The sequence below is a fragment of the Hyla sarda genome, chromosome 1, assembly GCF_029499605.1.
Source record: "Hyla sarda isolate aHylSar1 chromosome 1, aHylSar1.hap1, whole genome shotgun sequence".
NCBI lineage: Eukaryota > Metazoa > Chordata > Amphibia > Anura > Hylidae > Hyla > Hyla sarda.
The window spans coordinates 443,704,082-443,709,335 of record NC_079189.1 but is presented as its reverse complement, the minus strand read 5'-3'; positions in this window follow the sequence as shown (position 1 = coordinate 443,709,335).

Sequence of the window (5,254 nt, the reverse complement as noted above, 5' to 3'; positions counted from 1 at the left end):
GCTCACTCCTGTCCTGTCTGAAAACAGAGGGAAGGGGTTTACAGAGCAGTTTCCTGTGATTGGATGAAGTGACCCAGAACAGCAGACTCAGGAAGGGAGAGAGGTCATACAGTGAGGACCCCCCCCCCTCCAAAGCACTGAATGACAGACCAAGTGAACAGCAGAATGAAATAAGTTATTTGTAAGAGAAATATAGATGCTAGACACATAAAAATCTTGAGGGAGATTTATGAAAACTTGTGCAGAGGAGGAAAAGCTGACCAGTTCCCCATAGCAAAGAATCAAATTGCTTCTTTTATCTTTCAGAGGCCTTTTAAAAAATAAAAGAAGCAATCTGGTTGGTTGCTATGGGCAACATGTCAACTTTTTCTCTACACAGGTTTTGAAAAAATGTGTGTGGAATATGACAGATACTCATTAATCAATATGCATTAAACACTAATGAAAATCAACTTGTTGGAAACAGGAGTGAATAGGATAATTTAGTAAAACTGTCTGTCTAAGTTAGCATTGTCTTACAATTAAACAGACTTCAAATGCTCCAGAGTTATTACAGTGGCTCAGTGGCCCAGCACATATGGAGACCATATAGTCTAAGTCTGCACTGTAGTGATTTAGTTTAAAATAATTATTAGTTGGCTTATTTCAGGCACATGTAATAAGCCATGGGTGTGGCTATGTGAGGGCATACCAACAAAAGGCCATCTGTTTTGCCTTGTTTGCACCATGTAAGACACTCTTTTAACCCCTTAAGGACTCAGGGTTTCGTTTCTGCATTTTTATTTTTTCCTCATTACCTTCTAAAAATCATAATGCTTTCAATTTTGCACCTAAAAATCCATATTATGGCATATTTTTGCGCCACCAGTTCCAAATGTCATTAGTCATTTTACCAAAATATCTACAGTGAAATGGAAAAAAATATTAATTGTGGAGCAAAATTGAAGAAAAAATTTAATTTTATAAATTTTGGGGGCTTCTGTTTCTATGCAGTGCATTTTTCAGTAAAAATTATACCTTATCTTTATTCTGTTGTTCCATATGGTTAAAATGATACCCTACTTATATAGGTTTGATTTTGTTGTACTTCTGAAAAAAATCATAACTACATGCAGGAAAATGTATACGTTTAAAATTGTCATCTTCTGACCCCTATAACTTTTTATTTTTCCGTGTACGGTCCGGTATGAGGGCTCATTTTTTGTGCCATGATCTGAAGTTTTTATGCGTACTATTTTTGTATTGATCTGACTTTTTGATCACTTTTTATTCATTTTTTCATGATGTGACGCTATTTTGGACTTTGGAATTTTTTTGCGCATACACCATTGACCATGTGGTTTAATTAATGTTATATTTTTATTGTTCAGACATTTACGGATGCGGCGATACCACTTATGTTTTTATATTTATTTACACGGGGGGTGATTCTTACTTTTATTAGGGAAGGGGTTAAATGATCTTTACTAACTTTTTTTCACACTTTTTTTTTTGCAGTGTTACAGCCCCCTCTAGTAGCTATAGCACTGCACACACTGATATGCTACACAGATCATTGCTGTGCATTATCACGGCAATGATCAGTGTTATCAGTGGTCGATTGCTCAAGCCTGGATTACAAGCTTGGAGCAATCAATCGCCAATCGGGCATGACTGAAGCAGGTAAGGCACCCTCCTCTCGTGTTCTAGCTGATCGGGACATCGTGATTTCACAGCGATGATCCTGATCAGCCCGACTGAGCTGCCGGGAGTGTATTTTTGTTGCTTTAGACGCGGCTATCAACTTTGAACGCAGTGTCTAAAGGGTTAATAGCGCATGGCACAACGATAAGTGCTGCACGCTATTAGCCCAGGGACCCAGCTTTCATTAGCCACCAGGACCGACCCGCTATGACGGCGTAACCCCGTGTTATATACAGGGACCAGGAGCAGGGCATGCAGGTACGCCCTTTTTCCTTAAATATAAAAAAATAAAAATAAATATATATATATATATATAAAAAAAGGTACGCCCTTTTTCCTTAAGAGGTTGAGGGGTGTTGAATTGAGAAAAGGGGGCATGACTTCAATTGTACCACATTTTAAAAAGTCTTTAACTGAAATACCTCAGAGGTAATTTAGACTAAGCAAACAGTGTAACAGTGTAAACTGCAGCAGATTTTCAAACAGCATGAGACACTTTTAACAATTTTGCACATCTTAGACTGTCTAGTTTTAGTAAAACTAAGCAAGTTTTTTTTTTTTATGTTCTCTATAGTTAACAAATAATACCAGTATACAAGGAGGAATATTATCACCATATTTTCAAACATCATACTGTTACTGAACATTTCCTGCATTCTGGGATCAACGTAACCAATAGTACCAGTATATAATGAAGAAATATTTCCACTTACATTGAGCATATAGTGGTAGATATCAGTCTTACACAGGCTCTGCAAACAATATAAGTGACTGTAGATACATCTGGTGACAGGGGACATCTTCTCTTATTAGAGTTATTCACTTTTCCTTTTCTTATCCATCCAGCATCATGACGATTTCTTTCAGCCGTGACTTGTCTCCACAGAACCTGCCAGACAAACATTTTAGGCTTCCCACTTTTCTAACACCTATAACATCCTAAACAGTAATAATGTCCCTCAGTGTCCCTCATTATATTGGTGACCCGAGTAGGTAGGTCACTCTGTAGGTAGTAGTCTCCACTGTATGTAATAATTAGCCCCCCTGTAGGCAGCAGCCCCTTTGTAGGTAGCAGCCCCTTGAAGGTAATAGATCCTCTGTAGGCAGCAAGTAGCCCCCCCCCGTAAGTAGAAAGCCTCTCTGTAGGCAGAAGTGCCCTGAGGGCTGTAGGTAGTAAATAGCCCCCTGTAGGCAATAGTGTAGGCAGTAATTAGCCCTCCTGTAGACATTAGTGCGACTGCACTGCATAGACTCACCTCTCTGCCCTTCCCTGCATTATGGTGCACGATGATGTCACTCAACTGTGTTTGACCTCTTGCAGCTGCCTGCAAAAACTGTGGGTGGCACAAAAGTGATTGACAAGGCCAAGAAGCCAATGGCACTTCACTCTGTCAACCTTTCAACATGGCGCCGTAGCAGCCCTGCTGGCCTGTTAAGGAGTGCACCCACCTGCACCAAACTAGTTGGCTAGTTCTGAGTTAAGTTGTGATTTTTGTCAAGTCAGAGGGCCTGACCCAAAGAATAATTATGGAAAATATGAAATATTTGAATATTTCATTGGTAATAACATGTGTAAGATAGGTACATTGACTGACACATTTCAAAATGACATTGTGGGCTGCCTGGTACCAGCTAAGTCGATACAGCATTTCAAAGGGTAACATACCTTATTTCATCTGGCTTAGCTTGGAGGCCTAACGTCTAGAATGCTTTAGATATATTAAACAATTACCCATTTTGGGACAATAAGCACAGTTGTGTTACTCTATAAGGTGACACCTTTACAGACAAACAGGCTCCAGACTTCTGGAAAAAAAATTGTGATTCTCACTGCTGGAGATACAATATTTATAAAATATGGATCCAGATAGACATACCTGCAGCTCTTGTGATATATGGGTTATGTCAGGTAAGTTATGCCATTCCAAGGGCAACTTATGGAGAACATAAATATAAAAGACTTACATGGGTATATATAGTGAGAAAATAGAGACATTTTCAAATTTCCTTGTCCTAACAGTCGGAGAGGGGCCCAGCAAGCTGAAAGCTTCTCAGCTCCTACCATTCTTCTGCCCTGTTCAGCCAAGAAACTTGGCGGTCTGACAAGAAGACAGGAGGTGTAGTGTCTGGCTCTGGCTGTACATGAAGAGTTAAATGACTCTAGTGGGGCTGGAGCTGCTTGGATCTCTCCTGTGTCGTCTGGGTGTGGTTCTCAGCTCTGCTACCTATCAGGAAGGTGTATCCCTGATCGCCTTCCTATTTAAGATTGGAGCATTGATCAGTTCAATATCTGTGAAAGATTATATACCTTAGCTGACTTTAAATTAGCAACAATGTCCTTGCTCCTGTTAGGAAGCCTCTGTAGGCAACAATACACCTCTTACTTGGAGTTCCACTACTCCCTGTTATAAATCATGTATCACATGCAACACAAGGGAAGAAAGCATATATCACACAGTTCATAACTTCTAAGACCCAGCTGGGTAGTAACTCACGATACAGATGGTTCGCTTATTATTCTTTGTTTATTCTTCTTGAAGATTCATGAAATCTTTATGCAAAATACAAAGTGGAGCTTGATAGCAGATACAGACATAGTGAAAGCTGAGTTAACCTTCCTGCTCAACACCTTGGATGCAACAGCGTTTCGGGGGCATGCCCCCTCAGTCATGCAAGCCAGATGTGAGGTGGGAGAGAATTAAGTAGCCCAGCATTAGACACCAGTTTAGATTAACCATTTACAAAACACATGCATATATAAAAATATCAATAGCATCTAACCGAGTTATAAAAATGGTTTAAAACTGCAGACCTCATTCATCCCTTTCGGGACTACACTTTCAAGTTCAGATATCCAATAACATTCTCTTTGTAACAGAGTCGCTAATTAAGGTTAACATTTGCTGCTTCAGGTACTTCTTCTAACCATATCAATTTTGTTATAGGATGGTTAAGTTCACAAAAAATGTCGGGCTACTGTACTTCCACCATACTTAGATGTTTCTACATTTTTAGTTTTAAGAAATTTTCAAATTAATGTTTTATGTTCAGTTAACCGAGTTTTTATAGACCTGGCAGTCTACGTCCGCACGGACATTTTAGCATATATACTATGTTCTATTAAATTTACTCTTAATTACAATCATACTGTTATACAGTTTGTAGTACCAATATGTATTCAAAACCGACTGGTGTGAATAACACACTACATAGAAAAAGTTTTCATGCCCCGACAACTTTCAAGGGTCTGCCACGAAGCCAATTTATTAGAGCGAAGCGTATTACCAGATCAGATGAGGAATATGAGATCAGTAAAACTAAACACATTAAAAAAAAATCTGAAAAGAGTTACAACATGAAACAAGTTGTAAGTGAAGGTGAGAAAGTAAAACTGATGTCTAGAAAATAATTACTACAAAAAACTTGTAATCAGGACAAGGGAAAAAGTGAGAAAAATCGCGTTATGTACCTAGGAGCATACAACAAAAGAGCAGATGTAGGGAAACGTTCCATAGTAAAAAAAATTGGCACATTTTACATACGGATAAAAAATATGGAAAATAGTTCAAAG